At 42.1% G+C, this 15,993-nt stretch overlaps 1 protein-coding gene across 1 annotated transcript in view; it reads left to right on the top strand.

Annotated features, from left to right (window-relative positions):
• The window catches only part of CUBN (cubilin), a 270,536-nt gene that overhangs the window by 133,966 nt on the left and 120,577 nt on the right, over positions 1-15,993 (top strand). The gene's annotated exons all lie outside the window — the stretch shown is intronic.

Raw genomic sequence — 15,993 nt, 5'->3', positions numbered from 1 at the left:
CCAACATTTGCTTCCTTTCCCAAATGGGGTAGTGCCTGGTACGGTATCTTCTCTTCTCTTTGGTGAAGTCCACAACCCATAGAATTCAACCTGCAAAAGTGTGTAAGCAAAACAAAGACGAGGTCAAAGACACACCCAACATGGCTACATTTTTTCCCTCCTGTGGTCATGAGTAGAGTTTTCCACCTACATGAGATACAAATACACAGATAGCGTTTTCTACTAACCACGGCCATGTCTCAGCATGCAGCTGGGCTTGACTTAACAAACTGTAGCAGGAGGCAACAGATAGGAGGAAGTAAAACCTCAAATGTGAACTGGTCATAGGCATGGAGACAGGAAAATAAATCCAAAGACAGGTGCCGGGAGGAGTTCAGTCTGGCAGATAAGGTCACATAAGAAATGTAACAGTCCACACAACATGTCGGAATGAGGGGATCCTATGTGAAGTATCCTCGCCAATGGGCAGATAGAGCATCTGGAACCAGATGCCACTAATCACCTGAGCAAGACGGCCATGTAAAGAGTGAACCACACCAATAGCATGGTGCTGTGGTCAGGAAATCTTGCCCTGTGGTGAGGTGGAGCTGGAGCTGAGCCTGAATTTTGCCATTCCCTAGCTGTGTTACCTTAGAGAAAATTAACCCTTTAGCTGCAGTTTCTTTAACTGTGAAATGGGGGTAATTAAATACCTGTGTCAGATTCATTGTTGGAACTTTTGAGATTAGGTATGGCCTGCTGTTCATATAGGAAGTTATTGGTTTGTGCTAGCCATAATCATAATGCTGCTGATGGTGAGTGCCCACAGAGAGGCGTGTTCAATGAGCACTGGAAGAGGGGGCAGCAGGGAATACTAGAAGGAATAGTGAGCTTCAGTGCTTCCCTTCTGAGTCTCAAAGACCTCAGTGAAAGAAGAACCCGGTTAGGCATCTTTCTCATAGCCCTGCACCTAACATCTCCTGTACCTCCGACTCAATAACTATAGTAATAACCATGAGAAAACAGAAGAAAGGGTTCATTTGTATCTGGAAGATAGGGAAGCTTTCACTTTGGAGATGACATTTGAGTGGCAGAATTTCACCAGTGGAAATGTGGTGGTGAGACCAGGAGAGGAGGCTTTGGAAAAAGAAGAGGGGAAATTGTTGGCAGAGGCGTGAATACACACAGACATGTGGGAATAGGAAAGATGTTGTACTAGAGTGTAGCTATGTGTGCAGGGCATGCAGAGACCAAGAATCTAGAAGATATTGTGAGTGGCCTCAGGATTGGACAAATTCTTTCATGCTCTCTGAATCTGAAATTATCCTATAGATAGTACGGGTTGATGAAAGTTTTCTGTAAAATTGAGGAATCATAAATGCAAAACTGTGTTTTGCAATGATAATGGGCAGCCATGTGAGGACAAGTTTGGCAGAGGAAGAGAAAAATGACATAAAGGCTATTTGGGAAGCTATCGGGAAATCTTGGGCAGTGGCCTTGAGCATAGAGGAAAAGAGACATATTAGAGAACTCACAGATAATGCCATGGTGGAGGATGAGGTGGGTGATAAAGATGAAGAAGTTAAGACTATTCATTTGAAGAATGAGTGAGTGAGTAAAGGGGTAGATACCACGAGTTTGATTTGGGAACTTTTCAGTTTAAAGGTCTACACTATGTCCCTTACAGAGTTTGATGTAAGAGTTTAGTGCTCAGGATAGCATCTGAACTAGATTTGTACATATGAATATAACTTCTGTATACCTGGGTAGTTGTTAAGCCACAGAAGTAGGTGTGATCACTTATAACAGTATTTTCTGAAGAGAAAAGGACCAAGTAAACTCTTTGGGAAACACCACCGTTTATGGGGCAAATGGAGAAACAGAGGAAAAGATGGCTGCGAAAGGGCACTGAGAGGCAGGTGGAGAACCAGAGAGACTGGTGGTATAGAAATGAGGAGTGAAGCCAATTTTAAAAGTGGGTGATCAAAGGTACCAAATCCAACAGAGGTCAACTAGGCAGAGGATTGAAGCAAAGCTACTGGATTCAGTCTTTGATGACCTTGTAAGGAGCAGGATGGGTATAGGTAGTAGTAGAAGACTCTAGATCACAACAGGTTGGAAGGGGCAAGAGCTTCTTAGCTTTTTCCTAAAGTGATGGCAGTGAGTGATACCAGGGGAGGAAAGGGTATAACCTACAGGTAAGGCAAGACCAAAGGAAAGTTGTTATTCTTTCAAGGTGGAGATCTGAAGAAGAGACAAATCAATCCTATAAATTTTATATTTTCAGAATGAGAAATGAAAACACATGGCTGACCCTAAGCCATATAACTTTTTTATTTGCAAATCTATTCATATGGAAAGTCACAGAAATGACACATAAGCTATTTCTGTTTGCACAATTCGTAAATTACCTTTACAAGAAGATAAAGTAACGCAAAGAAGGACTATTCTGGTAAATTGGGGTAGAGATCTGCCGTGTGTGGTTGCCAAGTGGACCCAGTTATGGGATAGGAGGCCTGCAGAGCTTGGAAGCTGGAGGCCAGTGTCCTGGCGAGTCTGGGAGCTTGGCTCCAAGTTCCAGTTAGTTGTCCAGGGGTTCATGAAGGCAAGCATTGAGGCACCAACCATCTGTCCGTCACAGCTAGATGGACACTGGATGTGAAACGTACCCAACAGTCCAACATCTTACATAATATCTCTGCAGCTTAAGTTCATACAAAGCCAATCATTCATGCTGCAGGATTCAAATTAATGTCTTGGTCCCATTGCTGAGACAGTGTCATTAGCAAAGAGAAAAATATTCAGCTGCCAACGATGCTGCTAGGTAATGTTTGTGTTCATGGGATTTTTAATAGAGCTCAAGTGTACTATTAAATACCAAGGTAAATTATGGTTGGACAGGACCAGCTATCATGTTTTTTTTTTAAACTCCTATAACAGTTTGGACTGTCAGAAGCAGAAATATTAATTTTAACAGACATTATGGCTAATAGTCACAAATACTTAGATACATAGAATGTTAAAGTTGCAAGAGGAGAGATTAGAGATCATTTACTGTCACATCCTGATATTTTTTTGGTCATATTCTTATCTTAAAAATAAGAAAAGTGAAATCTGGATGGTCCAGATCAAGACCTCGTAGAAATTAATAGCAGCGCCGGCACTAAAACACAAGCAAGCCTGAAGTAAGAGGGAGTGTTCTGGTAAAATATAAAAATTACAGGCTACATGCAAGGAACCAGAATGCAGACTAGGGGACAGCTGAGAAATAGAGGGAGAAAAGAAAACCATTTTGAATCCTCTTTCAAAATAGGAGGAACCCAGAGTTCATTTGTCAATATGAGAAAAAGTGTTGGGATTCCAGATACGAGGAGGAAGGTGCCTTTGCTTTGAAGTCAGGCGGTCTGGGCTCCATCCACCCATTCAATCTTCAATGTCAAGTATGAGGCCCACCCTGCTAGGCACTGGTGTCCAGGCATGGCTCCACCTCTCACTCTTTTCAGGGCCAGGAGAGCTGAGTTTGCCCATTTACAAAATCGAGTCCCTGGGATACCCACACAGAAAGGCGACCCAGTTAGGAGTTATGTCTGTGGGCTGGAAGACGAGCACAAGGTGGGCATGAAGAAACAGATACTGAGGGTCCGGTGATGTCAGCGTGGTTCACTCTTGAGGTCACAGTCAGATTCGCGCAGACTCACTATGCTTCAGTTTCTACTCGAGGGCGTACGATCTGGCATTGGGTAAGAGGTCATCTCCATGCTCCACTTGCTGAGCAGAAGAGCTCTTCCTGTAGCAGGCCTGGTCCCCAGAAGTCCTAAGACGAGGCAGAGGAAGCCCATGGGGAACCCCAAGGCATCTCTCCAACTTTGTGGAACTAAAGGCAACATTTAACAAGTAGAAGAAATGAATGCAAGTTTTATTTTTTTAATTTTTTAAAATGTTTTTTTATTTATTTTTGAGAGACAGAGAAAGACAGTGCAAGCAGGGGAGGGTCAGAGAGAGAGGAGACAGAATCTGAAGCAGCATCCAGACTCTGAGTTAGCTGTCAGCACAGAGCCTGATGCAGGGCTCGAACCCACAAACCATGAGATCATGACTGGAGCTGAAGCCGGACGCTTAACCTACTGAGCCACCCAGGCGCCCCACGAATGCAAGTTTTAAAATGGAACAGTAATACACAGACTCCATCCCCTTTCATGTAACCGACCAACAGCAGTAGTCTTTGTATCCCAAAGGCAGCAGTCTGTTTGGTACACGCATTGCTAATAGACGCAGGGCTGCATAAATGAATATGTGAATGTTGCTACCTCTATTCCTGCAATAGTCCAGTGGTTCCATGGAAGATCGCAGATGACACATTCAGGGAGGTGGTGTGCTGAGTTCACACCCTGGCATAAGTATTGACATACGATCTCACTGTTTTGAGCCGCATGAGAACTTAGATAACATTGCCGAAGCACGCTTTCTAGAATTTCATGCTGCTATAATGAAAAAACAAAAGAAACAGGATTTTCTGATTTCTCTTTAAATGGTGGGCATCGTGGGGACCTAATCAGAAAGATCCACTGGCACTCAGGTTTCAGCTAATTTGGTAATGTGTTTGCACTTTCCGCTCTGTCCCTTTTGAGAGGCTAGTGTAATTAACCCCAGGCTCTCCTGAATGACACATTGTGAGTATTTCTTGCTAAGGCAGCAGCGGGACCCACTGGTTGGGCATGACTCTCTACGGTCAGCACGAAAATGACTCCGTGAGGTTGCCTTTCATGAAGGCTGAGTATTAAAGTGACCTCCAAATGACAGTTTAATTGCTTAATTAGAGTCTCTCTTCCGAGCCTTAAATCCATGTAGCTCTGCAAGGTCTAATGGATCCCTGAGACAAGCTGGTGGTAGCTCAGTGCGAGAGGGAGAGGTCAGTCCTGCAGCACCAGCGGGGCCCTGGAGACTCCGGCCTCTGGCTTCAGCATCCTCTTGGCTCAGCGCAATGGAATGTCTGCCTTGTGAGAATCAAGTCGGAAACCGATAAAAGCAAGCGGAGCACAGTCCTGGTCCAGCCTCTCGTTTGGAGAAAATGTACATTGGGGTAGAGCCTCGCTCAAAAAAAAAGGGCCCATGATGAGTAACTCTTCTTTCTGAGAGCTTTGTGCCCTGATCCAGGAGGAAGGAAACAAAGTGTGTGATTTGAAGAAAACCAGATCTCCTCGCCCTGCCCAGAGCTGCCAAGTCTGGTCATTGTTCAGGTTCTTTAACTGTCCAGGGAGGAACAGGACAGAAACAGGATGCAGAATTCATATTTTGTTTTGTTGGGTTTTTTTTTTTTTTTTTTTTAGATACTACCCTTGATGTGTTTCCTTTTAAAACATTGCTCTTTTCCAAAACAGAGCAAACTGACCCAGGAATAATAGAACTCAGGGCTTCAAAGAGAAGATGGAAGTCATTCTTTAAATATTTATTGTTTTACGAATAAACCCACGACAAGAATCAGTCTCTCCCTGCCTCCGTTTCTTCCCTTCCTCCCTCATTTTTCACTCCAGAAAGTTTCCTTGCCAGCTGACACTTGAGGACACTCTCCCACGGGTTTCTTTAACATGTTTTCTTCTGTGACTTGCCTTTGATAACCTGCCTAGCCTTCCCGTGCCAAATTAGTCACCAATAATTTACATCCCCAGAGCGAAGACTAATTGAATGGAAGCCACAGTTCTCCATCTGTGGGGCACAGGCTTTGTTTTGTTCTGTTTGCATTTCAGCTCAGAATCTCGCTAAATGCCTGTTTATTTGCAAGAACAAAATGAACTCCTTGGATCTCCTTTCCTATCAACATTTCCAGTGGTCTCTGAGTCCCTGCTTGCAGCAACAGCAGATTACTCGAGGCTATAATCCGTAAAAATTGAAGACCGAGTGCACTAATGTAGAACGAAGGAATAGGGGGGACAAAGTCCTGACGCACGAGACGTGCTGCTGTGTGTATAACCCGGTGGTTAAGCTCAGAGGCGCCTGGCTGGCAAACACCCAGGACTGAGGGACCCCTTACTGCCTCCCCCTCCTGCCCCCAGCCCGAGGAAAGCTTCTATAATGAGTAACATTTTCATTTCCTTCCTCACATACACTTATGACTTTAACAACTTGGATATTTTCCTAAGGGATTCCCCTCCCTATCACTTAATATTTCCTCTATCTTGGAGCAATTCCCATTCCAAAATGGGAATTCCATTAGCAGTTACACTAACATTTGCAGCACATGAAAATCCTTCAGGGACTCCCATCTTCCAAATGGACTTTTTCCTGCGATGTGAATGATCTCTTCTGAACCCCAAATATCTTATCCTTCACCCTGATCATCTTTAAGGCAATCCAAAGCAGTAGACATGTGTTGCGAGGAGTTAAAAATGAAGTGAAAGGTAAAGACGGAGTTGAAAACCAAATTCAGCCAGGGCCCAGGTAAGAGATGAGGTCATTCTAGCCCAGACAGGACCAGAGAAGGGCGAGAAGTGGATTTATATCTGAAACTAAGAATAGAACTGAGGGGCGCCTGGGTGGCTCAGTCAGTTAGGCGTCGGTTTCGCGCTCTGGTCATGATCTCATGGTTCTTGAGTTCGAGCCCCATGTCGGGCTCTATGCTGACAGCTCGGAGCTCAGAGCCTGCTTTGGATTCTGTGTCTCACTCTCTCTCTGCCCCTCCCGCACTTGTGCACTCTCTCTCTTTCTCTCTCAAAAATAAATAAACATTAAAAAAAGAATAAAACTGAGTTTAGGAATCAGCTTAGAAATTTTAGGTTTATGTATTGGTCCCGGACACTGTGCCTTGTGGTACACAGTCTGCTGCTTTAGCCGTGCTGGGAATGCTGGGCATGTTCCATGGGATGGAATCCATGGCAGGTGCCAGCTGTTCTGAAATCCGTGGGAGCCCCAAATTCTAAGATGCCACTGTAGGAATGCTTTACTGCTGTTCTAAATAAGCGAGACACTTCTATTCTATTTTCTGAGCTCCCATGATTATCTGTCTTGGAGATCTTGGATAAAACTTGATTTTATCTTTTCAGTTGGCTTCATAACAACTGATCAGATGTCCAATGGACGGGATTCATTACTGGCTCTATACTACTTAGTGTGTGACTGTGAGCAAGTTCTGTTTTCTGAGCCTCAATTTTAACAAGCATGAAGTAGAATTGTAAGGAAAATGGATTTTTAAAAAATGTAAAGCATTTAGCCGAGTGTCTGGGACAAATAAGTGTTCATTGCTACTCCTAATTTTTCTGCTACTATGGTTTCTATTACTACTGAAACTATGTTAAAGGTCTTACCCTTTTAAAAATTGTGAACCATAGGTACCCAGAACTGGGTCCGTAATCCAAAGTTCCTTGCGAACTACCATCATTAGTTGTAAAGACTCATTTTATCTTATCTTAAAATATTTTTTAAATCTTCAAATATCTATTATAAATTTTTTTGCACGTTCGTCACTATATCATCTCAGTGAATTTTATCACTTCATGGATATGTTACTTTAATACCTTCCAGAAGATTCACGAATGAGTTCAGAAGAAAAAAAAAGTAGTGGTGCATACAATGACAATCAAAGCATTTTCATATATGTTTGTATCTATCCATATACATTCATGATTTGTTTGCACGGAGAGAGCTCCTCTCTGGCGCTCAGGCCACGTGCTGTCATACTTTGTGGATTATAAAACACACCATGTGGTTTTGCTTTTGAATTAAAATAGTTTCCTCTTCCTCCCGTTCATAATAATTTTAGCCCATGCATTTGGTTGGTTTCTTTCCTCCCTGAGCAAGATGAAACTTCGTAAAACAAGAAAATAAGAGATGCAGCAGAAATTTCTCATGCCCTACTCTCCAACACGATCTGAGAGAGTTTATTGCAGTTTCTGGAGATGAAAATGTAGTCATTACTGAGGAAGCTACTGTTCATATCCCACCCCCCACTCAGTCATACGCTTCGGGCTGTGAGTGCTGACTATTCCAGTGACGTGATCAGGAGTCACTCGAGCAGCCAGGGTTTGGAGCAGCAGGAAGGGGGCTTCGGGCTCAGGGCTGTGCGCTGCGTCCGGGTCAGACACCTGTTCTTTCCCTGTGCGTGAAGCATCAGTGATTGCTTATCTTTATTTAGTGCAGTATGTTAAATCATTGGGAGGCTCAGCTCTCTTGTTGAATCAGACTTTACATTTTAAGACGAGCGCCCTACAGTGGCAATTGTTTGTTTGGAGCCTGAGTTAAAGCGGACCCATATTTAGGCAGGGAAAAAGTTCAGGCTGCTGTGGTGACCAAGGTCCCACACCCAGAGGAGGCCCTACAGGGAAGTGGTGGCACGTCGGAGAGGGAAATGGCAGAACATAGATCCATTGGATTCCGGGAACACGGGGGAGGTCTAGACATGTTCGCCAAGTGTGTACATAACCTGCTGTGGGCATTTATGGAGGCAAGAAACGAGGGTGAAGGAGGAATTCAGGGCAGAAAGATGACATCAGTTTGAGACATTGACGCTCAGGGCGGGTGGGGCCCTAAGGAGCATCAGCGTCTGGAATGCAGTTGGAGAGATAGGCGTAGAGTTCGCAGAGAGGTCTGCAGTGCAGTTGGAGATATTAGCCAACCAGCAGTTGTCTTGGAGATCTTAAAACAGAACCCGTATCTGTTTAAGTACATTCCTCTCAGGCTGCAAAAGGCCAGATTAAGTGGCATTAATATCCATCTGGTTTAGATACTGCGGTACTGATATGTGAGTCACGCATTTTCTTGTCTACGTATGGAGTCCTTTATTTACATGTCTGGCTGCACACTTACACATTTTAAATATATACAGTATTTAAAGTTTTTACATGGTCCTTATATCGAATTTCTAAAATACAGAAAAGAAGAAAAAAAGAAACTAATGCTGCCCATAATATTGTAATATAAGGACAACCCTGGAAACATTTTGGCTTATTTCTTACGTTCCTACCCAAACACACACAGGCACATTTACACACACGTAAACATAGATAGGTAAGATAACACCACACATCATTTTATATCCTACCTTTTCCATTTACCATTTAATCCATTTCTCCTCCAAAATAGTTTCTTGGGCTATTTAATCAATTGCATCAACATACTAGAATTCCTTTAACCATTGGCTTATTATTAAGCACTTTGATTACCTCTTTATTATGATAGTGCTATGAAGCGCATATTTATAAGTGAATCTCACTCTACATTTCCTAGTATTTTCTTGATCTAAACACTCTTTTCTTGATTGAACACTCTACTATGATATATTTCAAGTATAAAAAAAGTAGACTAAGACATGGAAAGTATATAAAGAACAAAGCCATCTCGCTGTCAAGACTTGCCAAATTATGATATTTTATCATACTTTCTTCAAGTTCTTTTTTCCCCCCCAAACAAAAGAATTACTAAGGAGACAGTGAAGTCCTATGTGTCACCCACACGATGCCATTCCCTATTCTCATCACCGAGGAAACTGTTTCTCAGAATTTGGGTTTATGGCTCCCATGGCTATTTTTATACTTTTCCATTTTTTATAGTTTTTCATATACAGTATACGTTATTTTGCACGTTTTAAAACTTTAAGCAAGTAATACTGTAAATAACAATATTCTATTTGCTCTGTTCACACAATGTTCTGTTTTTAACATTTGTCTACCCTGTGATGCATTTAGATCTAATACATTCTTCTTGCCACCATATGATTCTCCATTTCATGAGTATACATGAGTCACATACCCGTTCTATTGTGAATGCATGTGCAAATTGCTTCCAATATTTGGCTGTTGCAACTCTTAGAGCAATGGACATTCTTGTACTTGTTTCCAAATGCAATCATGCAAAAGTTTCCGTAGGCCAGAAACATCAAAGTGAAAGGGCTAGCTTTCACACTTACTCTACATTGCCAAATTCTACTGAACATATATGTATGAGAACTCCCGTAATGAAGGGGAGAAACTGACCTTCACATTCATACTGTGTTATTTCCACAAAATTCCGATCCATCGTCTTACTTGATCTTTACAATGATGAGACACAAGGAGGAATTCTCTACCCCCATTTGGAAGATGAGGGAACGATAACCAGACACTTCAGAAGTGCCTGGACAAGAAGACAAATACCCTCGGCAGACCCAGGACCGAGAGCTTCCCAGTGTTCTGACCGTAAGGTCCCTGTGCTTCCCAGGTGTTCTGAATTGAAGGTCAATGTGTTTCCCACTGGGCCTTAGTGGATATGTTGAAAAATGACACATAGCCTGGAGCCTGTGCATAGCCCATCAGCAAAGGTCATGCAACAGAAAGGAGCTGAGCAGTGTGGTTTGAGCTAACCATGGATATCAATATCCACTGAGGCTCCACTCGGGGAGTATTTATGAAGCCATGTTATGAAGTGGAGGAGGGGGCACCATAGGGAAGGTGTTTGGGGAGGAACACAGATTTCAAACCCTTGCCTTTCCTCAAAGAGACCAGATACTATATTATCCCCAACTCAGCTGGTACATTGATGGATCCTATAAATTCCTGAATAATTCGCGATGGCTGTATTTTCAAAGAACTAAGGAAGAAACAATGAAAGTAAACAGATTAACTGGAGTCTCTGAGTGCTTCTCCTGTGCCAGGCAGCACATATTTCCTCAGTGACTCCTCCCCAGAGGAGCCAACTGTTAAAAGAGAAGTGAAGGTGTTACACTGTCTTTATTTCTCCCCTTTGCACACACAGCTCAGCCACTCAGTTTGTGTCTGTGCATCGTTACACCCAAACACTTCCTTAGGCCTCCAGTGGCCTCCACGTCACTAAGTTCGTGAGTAATTTTTGCTCCCTCAGTAGAGTGTTCAGTGGTAGACCACTGCAGGTGAGGGAAAGGAGACTCAGAGGGCCTAGGAAACCCATTATTCTCCCATAATATTTTTAGGAATTTCCATATAGAGAAGTGAGGAGAGGGGGGAGGTGAGGAGAGAAGGGAGGTCAACCAGATGGCCATTTTTTTTTTTTTTTTTTTTTTTGGGCCACAGTTCACATTTCAAGCCTTCTGTCTCTTGCTTCTTATGGCCATTCCCTTTCTCCCTCCCCATAGTAAGAGAATGTTGGAATTTACATTTTTTTCCTTAATTTCTTCAAAATACCAGTATCTTGAGGCTCTTTTGTGTAGTAGACTTTAACTAAATATTTGGAGGCCTGGGAGGTGTTTACTGCAAAGAGCAGCAGAGCAGTCAAGTTCAAAAGTGATATTAGACATCCTTGTCCTTAGGACTCCATTGTTCATTCCTCTCTCAGTCCCTCATTTCACACCTCCTGCATTAGTTATCTACTGCTGCATAACAAATTTCCCCAAAACTTAATGCCTTAAACAACAGCATTGAACATTTCTGTGAGTCAGGAGTGAAGGTGCTGGTTCCCTGGCTCTTGCCTAGCTCACTCACATGGTTGTTGGCAGGATTCGGTTCCCTACAGACAGTGGGTTGGAGGCCTCCCTGGGCTCCTCCAGGAGGGGCTCTCTGCAGGGTATCTCACAGCACAGCAGCTAGCTTCATCAGGGCAGGCAATGCAGAGTGCACGAGAGAGCGGCAGCAAGAGAGAGAGCTGACAAATTGGAATATCCCTCTTTTGTAACCTAGTCATAAAACTGACGTCACATCACTGTGGCTCTCATCTGTTTATTAGAAGGAGCAAGTCATTGGGTACAGCCTGCGTTTCTGGGTAGGGTAGGGGTAGGGGGTTTACACAAGGACATGAATCACTAGGAGCAAGGTCAAAGTTGCCCCCACCGCCCCTGCCCCCCACCACAGTCCCCATGGGATAATATCCCTGGGTTATGCTCTAACCTCATCCCTGTCGCTGGACGAACCCCCTCCCTCGGACTCCATTTTGTTTTTGCTTCAATAGCTTCCTACTTTTATCCATACACAGCATTCTATCCTTCTCTTTGTCTCCCTTTACAAATAGAGGTTAATATCACTCAAGTACTTACTGTGTGCCAGGAAGTGTTCTGAGGGCTTTGTATCTTTGTACTCATTCAATTCTGATGAACAATACGAGCTATACACTGGTGTAGTTACCCTTATTTCTATGATTAGTAAGTGTATGGGAAGGCAAATGTTCCCCTTATTTTCTCAGATTACCAGTGCTTAGGACCCTGACCCCAGGCCTCTATAAATATCATCATAAAGAATTGCTAATCTCCTACCTGAATGGCTCCCCACGCCAGCGTCACTTTATGCTGGAGTCGACACGTGTTAACTTTGACAAAGGGTTGATATTTCTCAGGTCTCTTTAAGACTTTAAAGCATCAAGTATTCAAATTCATAAATGTTTGGCTCAGTTCCAGCTTCTCGTCAGAGCTCAGAGTATGGAGGGTTCCCAATAGCGCCATAATGTCATATGTCCTGAATACTTTGGGCTTTGGAGACAGGTCTGATGTCTTCTGCCCACCTTCTGCCTTCCATGTTCTCTCGCAGTGCTGGCAAAAGATTGGCACTGGCAGTAAGAAGGGCACCGGGCAGTTGTGTGGGTGGCATACTCGTGTCCTGTGATTAGACCCTCCTCCATTGCCTGTTGAGGCCAAAATGTAAAAACTCTGCCCAGAAAGCAGCCCCGATTGACCTCTTTCCCACTGTGAATAGCCTCTTTTACCCACTGTCATGCCTGCTATGTGTTTATACATTCCGATCCATGAGAGGGAAGACAGCAATTTCTTAATTCTGGGCGTTCCCTTATTCTTAGTCCTCTCTTCTTAGAGGCCACACACTCATATATCTAATTCATGCACTCATCCATACATCAAACATTTATTGTCTGTTCTGTGCCCAAGTCCACTCTCAAGTCTCTTATTTTCATGTGATTAATAAAAGTTTAGGCATTTTGACTGTGTGTGTTGGTATCTGGAAATCTGACAAAACTCTGGATCCTTTGTAAAGAGACCAATTAATTTCTTGTAGAAATTAGATTACCACTCAACCAGATATGCCTTTGATTTTAGAGTCCAGTAGTTGGAGCTTTCAGGAGTGCAGCTACTTTTTCTTTTGTGTATTCACCATCAAAATGTTACAAATGTCATCTAGAAATGAGTTAATGGAGATGTACAAGTCTTAGTGGAGGTGTGGTAATTTCTCTGACTTTTACCACTTCAGCAACAGATCAGAAAACCAATTCTCAGGCCTAGCCAATGCTTGGCAGTAGACTTAAGTAAGAATTATATATCTGTAAGTTATGTGACTGTTATATGTGTAGCCAGTGGTAGGATAATTTGCTAGGTCTGTCTTGGGAACCAAATGGAAATAAGGGAAAATACATATCGATAATTTCCATGACTTTAGAATTTTAAATAAATGGGAGCAAGGTTTTTCATATTTTCTTCCTTACAGTTTTTTTCTCTTAAAATTTTCTAAGTTAAAAGTTAAATCTATTTCAGGATGCCTGGGTAGCTCAGTGGGTTCAGTATCTGACTCTTGATTTCAGTTCAAGTCATGATCTCATGGTTGTAAGGTTGAGTGTTGCATCTGGTTCTGCATTGAGCATGGAGCCTGTTTAAGGTTATCCCTCCCAATCTCTCTGCCCCTCTCCCAGCTCTCAACTTAAAAAAAAAGTTAAATTTGGTATTACAAGTGTTAGGAGCAATCTCAAATAAAAGAGTTGCTATTTGAAACTATTAATTGTTTCCTTGATTATCTGAGGTCTTGCACTTTCATAAAATGACATCTTGGTATATATAACTTAATAACTTTCACAAGCATTTTAAAGAGAATAGTAGAGAATGTGGAGAGAGGAGAAATAAGTTCCTGACTCTACCCACCGTGTATATGATCTCAGAGAAGTCACTGGCTTATGTTGGATGAGGCAATACTTTAATAGCTAGTAAACTTACCTCTCTTTTTCTTCATTAAAACGAACAAATGAAAAAAAAATCACATGGTGTTGAGGACTAGATTCGAATGTTTCTGATGGTCCTTATAAAATTACAACATACTAATCAAATTCAGCGTTTCATTGGCATATCATTTTGATTCAGGGACATCTGGAAACCTTCTGCCTCAGATCCACTTCCTGCAAAGCAATGCCCCAGCCATATGAATTGTGGCCAAGGCCCTTTGATTCCAGGGTCTCAGGGGCAGCGAGGTCTGAGAAACACATAGACATCCTAGAAGATGTGCCCATCTGAAGAACCCCCAGGGAAATGGCTCATTCATATGACTTTCTGATCCATCTAGACCTAAATTTCTACCTTACTTTTTTGCCTTAAGAGGATTGCAGCCATTTAGAAAAGGAAGGAACAATACCTAGTGACTCACCAGGCCTCTGAATTTGGGGAGAAATAAAGGAGACTAAAAGAGTCTTGTCTTTGTGAGTGTATGGACTTATAAAATTCCTCTCAGTGTGTGTGCTGTTTCTGTTGGTGGTATTTTTTGAGTCAGGGACTCTCTTTACCTCACAGAACCCCAGTGTTCCTCTGAAGTATAAGAAATGCTGTGCTAAACAAGCCCATCACCCTGAGAGAAGCAAGTAGTCTTGTGCGGATAGTCTTGATCAAGAGTCATTTGGCATATTCTCCAGACACCTAAGGTGTTCTAGGAAGGGATTCTTTAAAGCAAGACAGTATTAACCTAACATTACTGAAATCTAAAGATGTTATAACTGTATCACCTTAGGAAAATATAAAGCCAAGGATACAAAAAATAAAATCTTGGATTAAACCAATAGGGGTAACATTTGAGAGTAGTTTGAAGCATAAATGTAGTAAGAGGTTTTGTAATCTTGACTTATGGATTTTTTTCAATGTTTATTTTTGAGAGAGAGAGAGCGAGCATGAATGGGGGAGGGGCAGAGAGAGAGGGAGACACAGAATCCAAAGCAGGCTCCAGTCTCCAAGATGTCTGCACAGAGCCCGACGCAGGGCTCAAACGCACAAACCATGAGCTCATGACCTGAGCCAAAGCCAACACTTCACTGACTGAGCCACCCAGGTGCCCCTTGATTTATACATTGTTTTGACTCATCGATGGTGTTCGATGTGTTCAAAAGAAGCAGTCATTACTAGATTGAAAACTATAATTTGATTTGGTGAAACAAATGTAACTGAGTTCTTAGTTAATCCTTAAATGTTCAATAAAAAATCAGTCTTAAGGTTTTATTTATTGGACATGTAGATTTAAAATGTGAACATTAAATAAAACAGTAAAAAGTAGAAGGGAATGGTGTTCTAGAACCACATTTATTTAAAGTTTATTATTGTAAGAGTTTTAGCCCCTCGGTAGAGAGTTAAATATATTGATGTTTGATTCATGTGCTTATAATGAACTGAACTGAAACTTGCCTCCCAATCATACGTATGTACTAGAGAGAACACTGATTATAATCATCACTAGATATTTTAAAATGATTTGTGTGAATTTTCCTTGTATCAAATACCCCAACTTCCTATTTTTTTCCCCTCAAGTGCTTCTTATGAAATATAAATGATATTTTATCTTGGGTGAAACAGCCAAGTCCTAACTTTGTATTTTAATCCTACTCTGGTGGTTGGCAGTTGATGCATCTACCCTGCTTAATTGGTTTCTTGCATTAGACAGTATGAGAGTGTAGATTCTGAATTTTAGAATTTAACTGTCTGGTTTAACATGACCAGCTCTCTCTTAGGAATTGTGGAAGCTGACCGCACAAGTTTCTCTCTGTATAGCAATTGTCTTCTTAAAAATGCAGCACATTTGGGGAGGAGGAAATGGATAGTGTGCATGAGGGGTTGAATCAGTTGCTGGCAGATGGTAAGCACTTGATGAATGGTTGTTATTCATCATTGTTATCATCCAAAGAAAAGGAATTCACTTCCCCCATTTATCCATAAGTGTATTAAAAACTGCACATCACAAAAATAAAATCAAAATGGCTGAAGGACCTGAATGTGAGACAGGAAACCATCAAAACCCTTGAGGAGAAAGTAGGAAAAAACCTCCTAGACCTCGAATGCAGCAATCTCCTACTCAACACATCCTCAAAGGCAAGGGAAATGAAAGCAAAACTGAA

Source organism: Suricata suricatta, chromosome 10, assembly GCF_006229205.1.
Source record: "Suricata suricatta isolate VVHF042 chromosome 10, meerkat_22Aug2017_6uvM2_HiC, whole genome shotgun sequence".
Classification (NCBI taxonomy): Eukaryota; Metazoa; Chordata; class Mammalia; order Carnivora; family Herpestidae; genus Suricata; species Suricata suricatta.
Note: the sequence above shows the minus strand (reverse complement) of the source record. Positions and strands in the feature narration are given on the sequence as shown.